We start from the raw sequence: 13,107 nt of genomic DNA on the forward strand, positions 1-13,107 counted from the left end.
AAAGATTAAACAAAAGATATGTGAGTTTATTAATGAATAATAATTATTGCACAATACATGCATTCACACGAATGTGTAAATAATTAAATCTAGTCATCCGACTAGTTATATGATCACGCGAGCAGTCACACAAATGGCACAACAACAGCACTCGCAATTGTTAACATCTTCACATAATCACATCACGTGGAAATTAGTCAGTGGCGTCACCGAAACCCCTAATGAGTCGTCCTCTCACATGGCCCATCCTCTCATGACGTGTGCACCAGGGAGCCGATCCCCCATACATGGCCAACTGATCTAATCTTCACTTGACCATCCCTCTCATTGTTTTTCCATTCTCTCTTTTCTTTTCCATACCAACAGGAGGCCACCCTGTGGTTTATCCATATTATATCATCAGGTGCACACGCGGCGCCGATCTCCCATACGGCCAACGGTCTCGTAGATCGCCCTCACAAACCCATGGTGACCCACTTCATTCCAACTCTACACATACAAGGCATAGCATTATCACAACACAATTAATCGAGTATTGCAATTAAATGCAAGCATAGCAAACAATTAATTAACATGATGCAAATACACAAGTAGGCATTCATAGTTAATTATAATTAAATAGAGAAATAGTGATCAACAACATATTATTATAATAATTGATCCATCGAAAATAAATAAATAAATAAATAACTAAATAAATAAATAATAATAATAACAATAATAATAAAATAATTAGAAAACTTTATTTATTATGTATTAAAAAATAATTAATCTAATAAACCAATTAATTTAATTATTGATTAAGACTAACCTAGGTTCTATCGAAATTTCGACGGAATCTCCCCTAGAATTTGATCAAACCATAATTCAATAACAAATTTTCAAAGTCCATCCCTCGGGCAATTCACATCAACTCATCCCATCCGCCATAACTATAATCATTCATTTGATCTCTTACTCAATTCATACAATCCATTCATCGGGCAGTCAATCCAAATAACCCATCCTCCATATCAAATAATAATAATAATAATAATAATAATAATAATAATAATAATAATAATAATATAAATATCTAATCACAAAACAAAACTTTAGTTATTAATATTCCATGCTTAAGCATCATTATTGACTATTTACTATTTACACCAAAGATTTCTTTACCTTACTATCTAAGGTTAAGCCGATTTATAAAGTAATTAATGAACATAAACATCTACCTAACCTCCACATCCTACTAGTCTAAAGTATCCATATATTTTCAAATAACAACTAATTTACAATTTAGTTAATAGATAGCCAACTACTTGCCACTGGATTTGTGACATCCTACTGAATCGAGTCGTTGCATAGAGTTGAGTCGAGTCGGGCCGAACTAGAACCCGGTTCGAGCCATTTAACTCCAGAGTGGGGTAGAATGGGATGTAACTTAAATAAGTAAGAGCAGTGGACTTACTTGCATAAAACAAAAAGATTAAAGTATAAGGAGTAGGACTTACTTGCACTAAAATATTAAGTTAAGGTATTAAAATGTAACATGTAGAAAATGTAGGTATTATTTGGTAATTGTACCATACAATTAAAGAGATAGTTGGGAAGTGTACGAGACTTCCATTTCAGTTTGCTTTCTTCATCTTCATCTTCAACGTCTTCTTCATCTTCATCTTCCTCTTTATCTCCTTCATCTTTCTCTTCATCTCCTTCCTTTCTCCATCAATTTTCATGTGATTTAAACACTAAATTCAACCTAGAACTCTATCCAAGTAAGTAGCTTTTCTTAAAGTTCATACTTTTGTGATATTTTAGATGATTTATAAGAGTTATTATGTATAGGAGAGGGGAGCTCAAAGTAGGAGGAAAAGGAAGTTAAGAAGAAGCTTTAAAGCTCTTTTGGTTGAAGGTTTGATATCTCTTTTAGTTTTTTCACATTTTCTTGCATGAATACTTGTGTAGTGTGTTGATAATGAAAACATATATTACTGAATGTTGAATTAGAGGTCTGTAAATGGTGATAATGCATGGGATGAATTGAATGAATGAAGTAGATATTGAATTCATGCTGAACCAAGTTTGTTGGACCACTGACCAGTAACTTCACCCTGATTTTGACTCTGTTTAACGATGGAATTAGGAAGTGGTATAGAAGAGTTATTTGTTCCTCTATGTTTTAGATGAATTGAATGAATGAAGTAGATATTGAATTCATGCTGAACCAAGTTTGTTGGACCACTGACCAGTAACTTCACCCTGATTTTGACTCTGTTTAACAATGGAATTAGGAAGTGTTATAGAAGAGTTATTTGTTCCTCTATGTTTTATCTGTCCATGAGTTTTTGAATCACCTAATTTGGAGTTATAAATTGAGAGATATGACCAAAATAGTACAGACTGTGCAGGCTGGAAATCAACAGTCTAGACGGACTAGAAGTTGCTCATTTTGGTAAATATTTGACTACCTTACCAACGTAATTAAGAGATGTGGTAGAAGACAAATTTGTAGCCTAATGTGTTATCTAACCATAGAATGTAGAATCACCTAAATTGGAGTTATAAATTGAGAGCTGTGACCAAAATAGTATAACCTGTGCAGGCTGGAAACCAATAGCTGGGCAGACTGGAAGTTGCTACTTGAGCTCAATATTTGACTACCTTACCAACGTAATTCAAAGATGTGATAGAAGACAAAGTTGTACCTTAATGTGTTAGCTAACAATAGAATTTAGAATTACTACAATTGGACGTCTGAATATAGAGTTATGCTAGAATTTGTGAAACATGTGCAGGCTGCCCTGTCATATTTAAAGGCTACATTAGAAATGTTGTTGGCATGCATATGTAGCTTCATGCAACCTAAGATTTACTACTGAATTTGAACTTTCTGAGTGGAGTTAAATTAACAGCAATAAATTCCTTAAACTGACTGGTAGAAATTAAGTTATCTAATGATTGGTACAAGTTGCCTCACGGGTGCATCAATTAGATTTCCATGCAAATTATCAATTGTGTGCTTTTACTTCGATTTATCTATGATATCCTCTTAAAGCATGAAAGAATGAGACAGCATACAGGTAAACAACATGGGTTATGAATTTGATGAAGAATTGAATATGCTTTTGTTTTGTATTCTTGAAATACCGATAATATGCTCCATTGAGGTTAGGCAGAAACCATGTAGATAAGACTATGTCGCGACATAGGATAGCAGATCTGCGCTCCATACAGTTTGGTACTCCAGCTACAGGCCGTTGAGTGGATATGATTATATATGGGCCATATCAGCCTAGCCATCTAGTATTCATCCAATTTCATACAGTATTCATACGGTTCTTCTTATCTCTTCGGTTTCACTGTAACCTTATGGAGCCATACAGTTCGGAGATTATATTATTTCTCACTTATATGATGTAAAAATTTCATAAGTCATACAACATAATGAACAGTAAGTAAACTACTGAAAAGCTAATGCAATATGTGCTTATATGTTTATTTATACATTGATATCATGAAAGTATAATGATATGTGTGCTTGCATGTTTATTTATAAGTTGAGATATCCACTGAGCTTTATTTGCTCAGCGAGTTACTTGTTTAACTCGTAGGTTTTGGGTCTGAACCGTAGAGAATCATCTTACAACTGCTGCAGTTCATCTTTTGAAGATCCAGTCTTCAGGGTAGCTACTCATTTTGATATTTTACTTCTGTCTATATTTATCATGGCATGTACAGGGCTTATAGTTGGGCCCATTTCATTTTGGACACTAGTACAATGTCGTGTAAATATTAAGCACAGTACTAATGTAGAAAGCAACAGCATGATAGTATAGTCAGTATACATTATGATATCAGCATGACAGGACATAGAGTCAACCAGATTGTAGCGTCTCGACTCGGTTCATTCGGGTTTACGGGTGGACCGGGAAGGGATGTTACAAATTTTGGTATTAGAGCACTAGTTTAGTTCCTCGGGCTTAAATGCATATGTCATTATAGTGTACATGCCATGACTACCCTGATGAACTAAGCAGTTGTTATTCTTATAGGAGGATGTCACAGGAAGGTGAAAGCGAGTCACACGCCTCCAGAGTAGTGGAGGGTGAGGCTCCAGTAGCAACAGGTCAGGAGGTGCTGTTAAAACAACTTGCGGATACGTTTAGACAAATTGCAGGGGTAGTACCTCAGGCACCAGTGGTAGTAGACAGAGAAAGAAAGCCACCATTAGAAAAGATTAGAAAATATGGTGCGAAAGAATTCAGGGCTAGCAAGAATGACAGTCCAGAAACAGCTGAGTATTGGTTAGATGGTACTTTAAGAGTCCTGGAGCAATTACAGTGTACACCAGAGGACAAGTTGATTTGTGCCACGTCATTACTGATAGAGGAGGCATACAAATGGCGGACTACTGTTCAACAGAGAGTACCAGCAGAGCAGCGTACCTGGCAATTCTTTTTGGATGAATTCAAGAAAAAGTTCATCACAGAGGCTTACCTTGATGCGAAAAGGAAGGAATTCCTATACCTTAGACAGAACAGAATGTCAGTTGCAGAATATGAAAGAGAATTCACCAGACTCAGCAGGTATGGTGACCGAATAGTGGCTACAGAGGTAGAGAGATGTAAAAAGTTTCAGGAGGGCCTGAACGATGAGATTCAGATGGGAGTGGTAGCTTCTAGATTCAGAGAGTTCTCAGCTTTGGTAGAGGCAGCTCAAGAGATAGAGCGAATTCAGGCCAGTCAGCGTACCAGACGCCAGCGGTCTCAGCAGAAGAGAGATCAGACTCAGAGTGCACCCAGTACATACCAGTCGAAGAGCAAGAGATTCAGAGGTGCTAGTACTTCAGTTGGTCCTAGGCGTCCCTTTAGCCAAGGCACAGCTAGAGGTGCTAACACGCCAGCGGTATCAGTCGTGGCTAGTTCTGCCGGTGGTAGTTGAGGATCAAGCACAGGAACTGGTAGAGGCACCGGTAGAGGTACACGGTCAGATGGTTATACTTTTTCACCTTGTGAGCATTGTGGCAGACGACATGGTGGAGATTGTTGGATGGTGACTGGTAGATGCATGATATGCGGAGCATCAGACCATCAAAAGAAGGACTGTCCTAAAAGGGCAGAAGCTCCTACACAGTTCATAGCAGGTAGAGGTAGAGGTCGGGGTAGAGGTGAGAGCTCCAGAGGGCAGAGACAGCAGTCAGAGACTGTGGACAGACCCGATACCAGAGTTCCAGCCAGGGTCTATGCTATGCGAGCCAAGGAAGATGAGGAAGCTCCAGATGTCATAGTTGGTGCGTTTTCTTTATTTGATCATACAGTTTATGCTTTAATTGATCCTGGATCATCACATTCATACATTAGCATACCTAAACATTGGGTTAAAGGGTTAGCAGTTGCACATGTGAGTCAGGGTATTTTGGTTACTAATCCATTAGGAGATGCAGTAAAAACCCATACAGTAGTCAAAGAATGTCCAATTGTTATTCATGGAAAGGAGTTTCCAGGAGATCTTATGGAGTTACCATTCAGAGAATTTGATGTTATTCTGGGTATGGATTGGCTATCCAGACATCAGGCTATAGTTGATTGTGCAAAGAAAAGGGTGACATTATATACAGCAGCAGGAGAAGAGATTATAGTCGTCGGAAAACGGCGAGATTTTTTGGGTAATGTGATATCAGCCATGGCAGCAAAAAGATTAATTCAGAAGGGTTGTGATGCATATTTGGTATATGCACTAACAGCAGATAAAGAAAAGTTAAAAGTGCAAGACATACCAACAGTATGTGATTATCCAGACGTATTTCCAGAAGAGTTACCAGGGTTACCACCAAGGAGGGAAGTGGAGTTTACCATAGATGTCTATCTTGGAGCAGCACCAGTATCAATTGCACCTTACAGAATGGCACCAGTAAAGCTAAAAGAATTGAAGATTCAGCTGCAGGAGTTATTAGACAAAGGCTTTATTCGACCCAGTGTATCACCTTGGGGAGCACCAGTGTTATTTGTAAAGAAGAAAGATGGATCACTCAGACTGTGTATTGATTATAGACAGCTGAACAAGCTGACAATCAAGAATAAGTATCCATTGCCTCGAATCGACGATTTGTTTGATCAACTAAAGGGTGTAGGCATGTTTTCTAAGATCGATCTCAGGTCGGGATACCATCAGCTGCGGATAAAGGAAGAAGATATCTCTAAGACTGCATTCAGGACCCGATATGGTCATTATGAATTTTTAGTAATGCCATTTGGTCTCACAAATGCACTGGCGGTTTTCATGGATCTCATGAACCGCGTGTTTCATTCATATCTGGATCAGTTCGTGGTGGTGTTTATAGACGACATTTTGGTCTACTCCAGAGATAGGGTTGAACATGATAAACATTTGCGGATTGTACTTCAGACACTGAGGGATAAACAGCTCTATGCCAAGCTCAGTAAGTGTGAGTTTTGGCTGGAAGAAGTTTCTTTCTTAGGACGTGTGGTGTCATCAGAGGGTATCAGAGTGGATCCTAAGAAGATTGAAGCTATTATTGATTGGAGACCACCCAAGAATGTCACAGAAGTTCGAAGTTTTCTGGGTTTAGCCGGCTATTACAGAAAGTTTGTAAAGGGATTCTCCATCATTGCATCACCTTTAACAAGATTGTTGAAGAAAGAGGTTGTATTCCAATGGGATGATAGGTGTTAGCAGAGTTTTGAAACTTTGAAGAAAAAGTTGACTGAAGCACCAGTGTTAACCCAGCCAGTGTCAGGTAAAGAATTTGAGATTTACAGTGATGCCTCTCATACTGGGTTAGGATGTGTACTCATGCAAGACAGTAAAGTGGTCGCTTATGTCTCCAGACAATTGAAGCCACATGAATTGAATTATCCAACCCATGATTTAGAACTGGCAGCCATTATTCTAGCATTCAAAGTATGGAGGCATTATCTATACGGTGAAAAGTGTTTCATTTACACAGATCATCAGAGTTTAAAGTATTTACCGACACAGAAAGACTTGAATTCAAGACAACGGAAGTGGATGCAGATTTTGGCTAATTATGATTATGTCATTAATTACCATCCGGGCAAAGCTAATGTGGTAGCTGATGCCCTTAGTCGAAAATCATTGTATGCTTTGAGCTCAATGAGAATCAGCATGGAGTTGCAATAGCAGGGAGCTATTCTAGCACAAATGCAAGTACAACCATCTTGGGTTCAGGAAGTTACAGAAGCACAGAAGAAAGATGAGCAAATAGCACTATAGGTTAAACAAGTACAGGAAGACCATGGTGGGAAATTCAGACTGGATAACAGTGGCGTATTGTACTATGAAGACAGAGTTGTTGTACCACAGACAGGGGAGATCAGACAGAAGATTCTGCATGAAGCTCACAACAGCCCATATACACTGCATCCAGGCAGTACTAAGATGTATCAAGATTTAAAGAAAGGCTATTGGTGGCCAGGCATAAAGAAAGACATTGGAAACTTCGTAACAAGATGTTTGACATGTCAACAAGTAAAAGCAGAACATCAATTGCCAGCTGGGTTGCTTCATCCAATAACAGTGCCAACATGGAAATGGGATCAGATCACGATGGATTTTGTTACCGGATTACCTCAGACGCAGCGGAAGCATGATGCAGTATGTGTAATTGTTGACAGATTAACCAAGTCTGCGCACTTTCTACCAGTCAGGATGGACTATTCTCTGGACAAGTTAGCAGAAATTTATGTTAGAGAAATAGTTCGACTGCATGGAGTTCCATCATCCATTATATCTGATCGTGATCCAAGGTTTACATCGAAGTTCTGGGGTAAACTGCAAGACGCATTAGGAACGAAACTACATTTCAGCACTACATTTCATCCTCAGACAGATGGCCAGTCAGAGAGAGTCATTCAAATCCTGGAAGACATGATGAGATCATGTGTTATAGAATTTGAAGGCAACTGGGACAGATATGTACATCTCATGGAATTTGCCTACAACAACAGCTATCAATCGAGCATCAAGATGGCACCATATGAAGCGTTGTATGGTAGACGATGCAGGACACCTGTGTGTTGGACAGAACTTAGTGAGAAGAAGATTTTGGGTCCAGATTTAGTTAGAGAAACAGAAGAGAAAGTGGAAATCATCAGAAAACGGCTGAAAGAAGCAAGTGATCGACAGAAGTCCTATGCTGATTTAAAGAGAAAGGACATTGAGTATACGGTTGGTGATAAAGTATTTCTAAAAGTGTCACCTTGGAAAAAGATCCTAAGGTTTGGAAGAAAGGGTAAGCTTAGTCCTCGATTCATTGGTCCATACGAGATTGTTGAACGTGTAGGACCATTAGCCTATCGCCTAGCGTTACCTTCGACATTAGATCGCATTCATAATGTCTTCCATGTATCAATGTTAAGGACATACAGAGCCGACCCATCACACGTGTTATCAACAGAAGAGATTGAAATACAGCCAGATCTCACCTATGAAGAAGAACCAGTTCAGATCCTAGCCAGAGAAATTAAAGAATTGCGAAACAAGAAAATAGCATTGGTAAAAGTTCTTTGGAGGAATCATAAAACAGAAGAAGCAACTTGGGAATATGAAGAAATCATGCGACAACAATATCCGCATTTGTTCACAACAGGTAAACTTCGGGACGAAGTTTTTTATTTAGGAGGGTAGAACTGTGACATCCTACTGAATCGAGTTGTTGCATAGAGTCGAGTCGAGTCGGGCCGAACTAGAACCCGGTTCAAGCCATTTAACTCCAGAGTGGGGTAGAATGGGATGTAACTTAAATAAGTAAGAGCAGTGGACTTACTTGCATAAAACAAAAAGATTAAAGTATAAGGAGTAGGACTTACTTGCACTAAAATATTAAGTTGAGGTATTAAAATGTAACATGTAGAAAATGTAGGTATTATTTGGTAATTGTACCATACAATTAAAGAGATAGTTGGGAAGTATACGAGACTTCCATTTCAGTTTGCTTTCTTCATCTTCATCTTCAACGTCTTCTTCATCTTCATCTTCCTCTTTATCTCCTTCATCTTTCTCTTCATCTCCTTCCTTTCTCCATTAATTTTCATGTGATTTAAACACTAAATTCAACCTAGAACTCTATCCAAGTAAGTAGCTTTTCTTAAAGTTCATACTTTTGTGATATTTTAGATGATTTATAAGAGTTATTATGTATAGGAGAGGGGAGCTCAAAGTAGGAGGAAAAGGAAGTTAAGAAGAAGCTTTAAAGCTCTTTTGGTTGAAGGTTTGATATCTCTTTTAGTTTTTTCACATTTTCTTGCATGAATACTTGTGTAGTGTGTTGATAATGAAAACATATATTACTGAATGTTGAATTAGAGGTCTGTAAATGGTGATAATGCATGGGATGAATTGAATGAATGAAGTAGATATTGAATTCATGCTGAACCAAGTTTGTTGGACCACTGACCAGTAACTTCACCCTGATTTTGACTCTGTTTAACGATGGAATTAGGAAGTGGTATAGAATAGTTATTTGTTCTTCTATGTTTTAGCTGTCCATGAGTTTTTGAATCACCTAATTTGGAGTTATAAATTGAGAGATATGACCAAAATAGTACAGACTGTGCAGGCTGGAAATCAACAGTCTGGACAGACTGGAAGTTTCTCATTTCGGTAAATATTTGACTACCTTACCAACGTAATTAAGAGATGTGATAGAAGACAAATTTGTAGCCTAAAGTGTTATCTAACCATAGAATGTAGAATCACCTAAATTGGAGTTATAAATTGAGAGCTGTCACCAAAATAGTATAACCTGTGCAGGCTGGAAACCAATAGCTGGGCAGACTGGCAGTTGCTACTTGAGCTCAATATTTGACTACCTTACCAACATAATTAAGTGATGTGGTAGAAGACAAATTTGTAGCCTAATGTGTTATATAACCATAGAATATAGAATCACCTAAATTGGAGGTATAAATTGAGAGATATGACCACAATAGTACAAACTATGCAGGCTGGAAACCAATAGCTGGGCAGACTGGCAGTTGCTACTTGAGCTCAATATTTGACTACCTTACCAACGTAATTCAAAGATGTGATAGAAGACAAAGTTGTAACTTAATGTGTTAGCTAACAATAGAATTTAGAATTACTGCAATTGGACGTCTGAATATAGAGTTATGCTAGAATTTGTGAAACATGTGCAGGCTGCCCTGTCATATTTAAAGGCTACATTAGAAATGTTGTTGGCATGCATATGTAGCTTCATGCAACCTAAGATTTACTACTGAATTTGAACTTTCTGAGTGGAGTTAAATTAACAGCAATAAATTCCTTAAACTGACCGGTAGAAATTAAGTTATCTAATGATTGGTACAAGTTGCCTCACGGGTGCATCAATTAGATTTCCATGCAAATTATCAATTGTGTGCTTTTACTTCGATTTATCTATGATATCCTCTTAAAGCATGAAAGAATGAGACAGCATACAGGTAAACAACATGGGTTATGAATTTGATGAAGAATTGAATATGCTTTTGTTTTGTATTCTTGAAATACCGATAATATGCTCCATTGAGGTTAGGCAGAAACCATGTAGATAAGACTATGTCGCGACATAGGATAGCAGATCTGCGCTCCATACAGTTTGGTACTCCAGCTACAGGCCGTTGAGTGGATATGATTATATATGGGCCATATCAGCCCAGCCATCCAGTATTCATCCAGTTTCATACAGTATTCATACAGTTCTTCTTATCTCTTCGGTTTCACTGTAACCTTATGGAGCCATACAGTTCGGAGATTATATTATTTCTCACTTATATGATGTAAAAATTTCATAAGTCATACAGCATAATGAACAGTAAGTAAACTACTGAAAAGCTAATGCAATATGTGCTTATATGTTTATTTATACATTGATATCATGAAAGTATAATGATATGTGTGCTTGCATGTTTATTTATAAGTTGAGATATCCACTGAGCTTTATTTGCTCAGCGAGTTACTTATTTAACTCGTAGGTTTTGGGTCTGGACCGTAGAGAATCATCTTACAACTGCTGCAGTTCATCTTTTGAAGATCCAGTCTTCAGGGTAGCTACTCATTTTGATATTTTACTTCTGTCTATATTTATCATGGCATGTACAGGGCTTATAGTTGGGCCCATTTCATTTTGGACACTAGTATAATGTCGTGTAAATATTAAGCACAGTACTAATGTAGAAAGCAACAGCATGATAGTATAGTCAGTATACATTATGATATCAGCATGACAGGACATAGAGTCAACCAGATTGTAGCGTCTCGACTCGGTTCATTCGGGTTTACGGGTGGACCGGAAAGGGATGTTACAGGATTTATATTTCATGTTATAAAGCAGCTAATTCAAGATTTTATATGTATGTGTAAAACCAAGACTTCAACTAATTTTAAATCATACTAACAATAATCCTAATTATTTTATAATGCTAGTTAGCTCCAAATATGCACTTAATTGCACCTAATAAAATTCCAAATTCTATCCTTTAAAATCTATGATTAAATCCTCCTAAAATCTCCAACTAAATCACAAACTTCAACCTAAAATTTTCAAGTCCCACAATTAATTATCTATTAGGAATCAACTAAATTACCCAATAAATTAAGCTTGGAATTTATATTAAAAATTAAAATAAATTGGGTCTTAGAACATACTGATCGAAAATTGAACGACATTTCCACTATCCACGCTAGGAGATGAAAATTCTGTCCTTTAGTACCTCGCCGGAGGCTCGTCGGCCGGTCGCCGGACCGCCACTGTCGCCGCCGTTCACAGTGGCCGGAAAGTCGATTTTATTAAGGAAAGTATCTGTATTTATCTCTACCATAATTAGATAGTAGACTGATTTGCAAAGTATATCAATTACTCTTGTAAATAGCTTAATGATAGGCTGTAGTTTAGGAGTTAATTACGTTATTTATCTGTATAAATTGAGGTGTGCAGATTAATGAAATTATATCTTTCCACCAACATCTTCTTCATCCTTTTTTAGATTGCCCAGAATTTTGCAAGGACACCACCACTCCAATCAAATTTCGCTAATGGTTCCATTTCTGATGTCAATTAAGCGAGATGGGACCTCTAACTGGCCGGATTGGACTTGACAGGTGCTTGGAGCTTCCGTCCATGGCGGATTCCCTTTCTGAGCTCCATTGCCATGATTGATGGAGGAGAAACCATCGCATTGAGGAGATGAAGCGATCGGCGCCCCCCTTTCACCCTGCAATCACCGGCAACGGCGTGAATCGCTGGAAGTTGATGAACGCCAACTGTCAAGAAAGAACGGCTCCATTTCGCGCCAATGGAAGCTCTTTCCGCGTGAGAGGAGGCCGGAGACGAGACCCGCAGCACCAGACGAGTAGAACGCCACCTCGCTCTCGTTGAGTGGTGACCGGAAACGGGAGGCGTAGAGAATGCGCGCCCTTTGCTGGCAAAGAAGAAGGGAAAAAAAAAGAAAATGGCTTTCTAGAATTCTCTGGGCCATTTTGGTTTGATTCGAACCGATTTGGCTCAAATAAGAGATTTGACCCGATTTTGCTTAGTTTTCTAGTTTTTCGCTTGGTTTTCGAAAAATTTAGGCTGATTTACAGGTCCGATTTAGTATTAGTAAATTATTTTTCCGTTGATTTCATTGGTTAGGTTTTATGATTATATTTTTAAATGAAAAAGTTTTAAAAAGGATTTTTCGGGTCGTTTTACTTATATATCTTATATCTGATATAATATAATTTATTATTTTATCTATAAAATTTATATTTAAATAAAAAATTTATATCTTAATAATTAAACTAGCTTTATTTTCAATTAATAAAATTAAAATCCTTAAATTTTTATATTCTTACCATATATATCTTATATAATATATAATATAATTTATTAATTCATTCAATAAAATTTATATTTAAATAGAAAATTAAAATCTTTAATAATTAAATGAGCTTTATTTTTCAACTAATAAAACTAAAATTTTTAATAATTTCCTATTTAGAATTAGATTGAACTTCCTATAATTGCTAGAACATACTTAATAAATATAAATAAAAATTATTCTATTAATTTGTAAATAGAGAAAGGTAATATTATACTTAAAAACAAGAAAAAGACAT

This window comes from Jatropha curcas, chromosome 2 (assembly GCF_041381405.1).
Source record: "Jatropha curcas cultivar XTBG-Jc1 chromosome 2, XTBG_Jcur_1.0, whole genome shotgun sequence".
In the NCBI taxonomy this organism is placed as follows: domain Eukaryota; kingdom Viridiplantae; phylum Streptophyta; class Magnoliopsida; order Malpighiales; family Euphorbiaceae; genus Jatropha; species Jatropha curcas.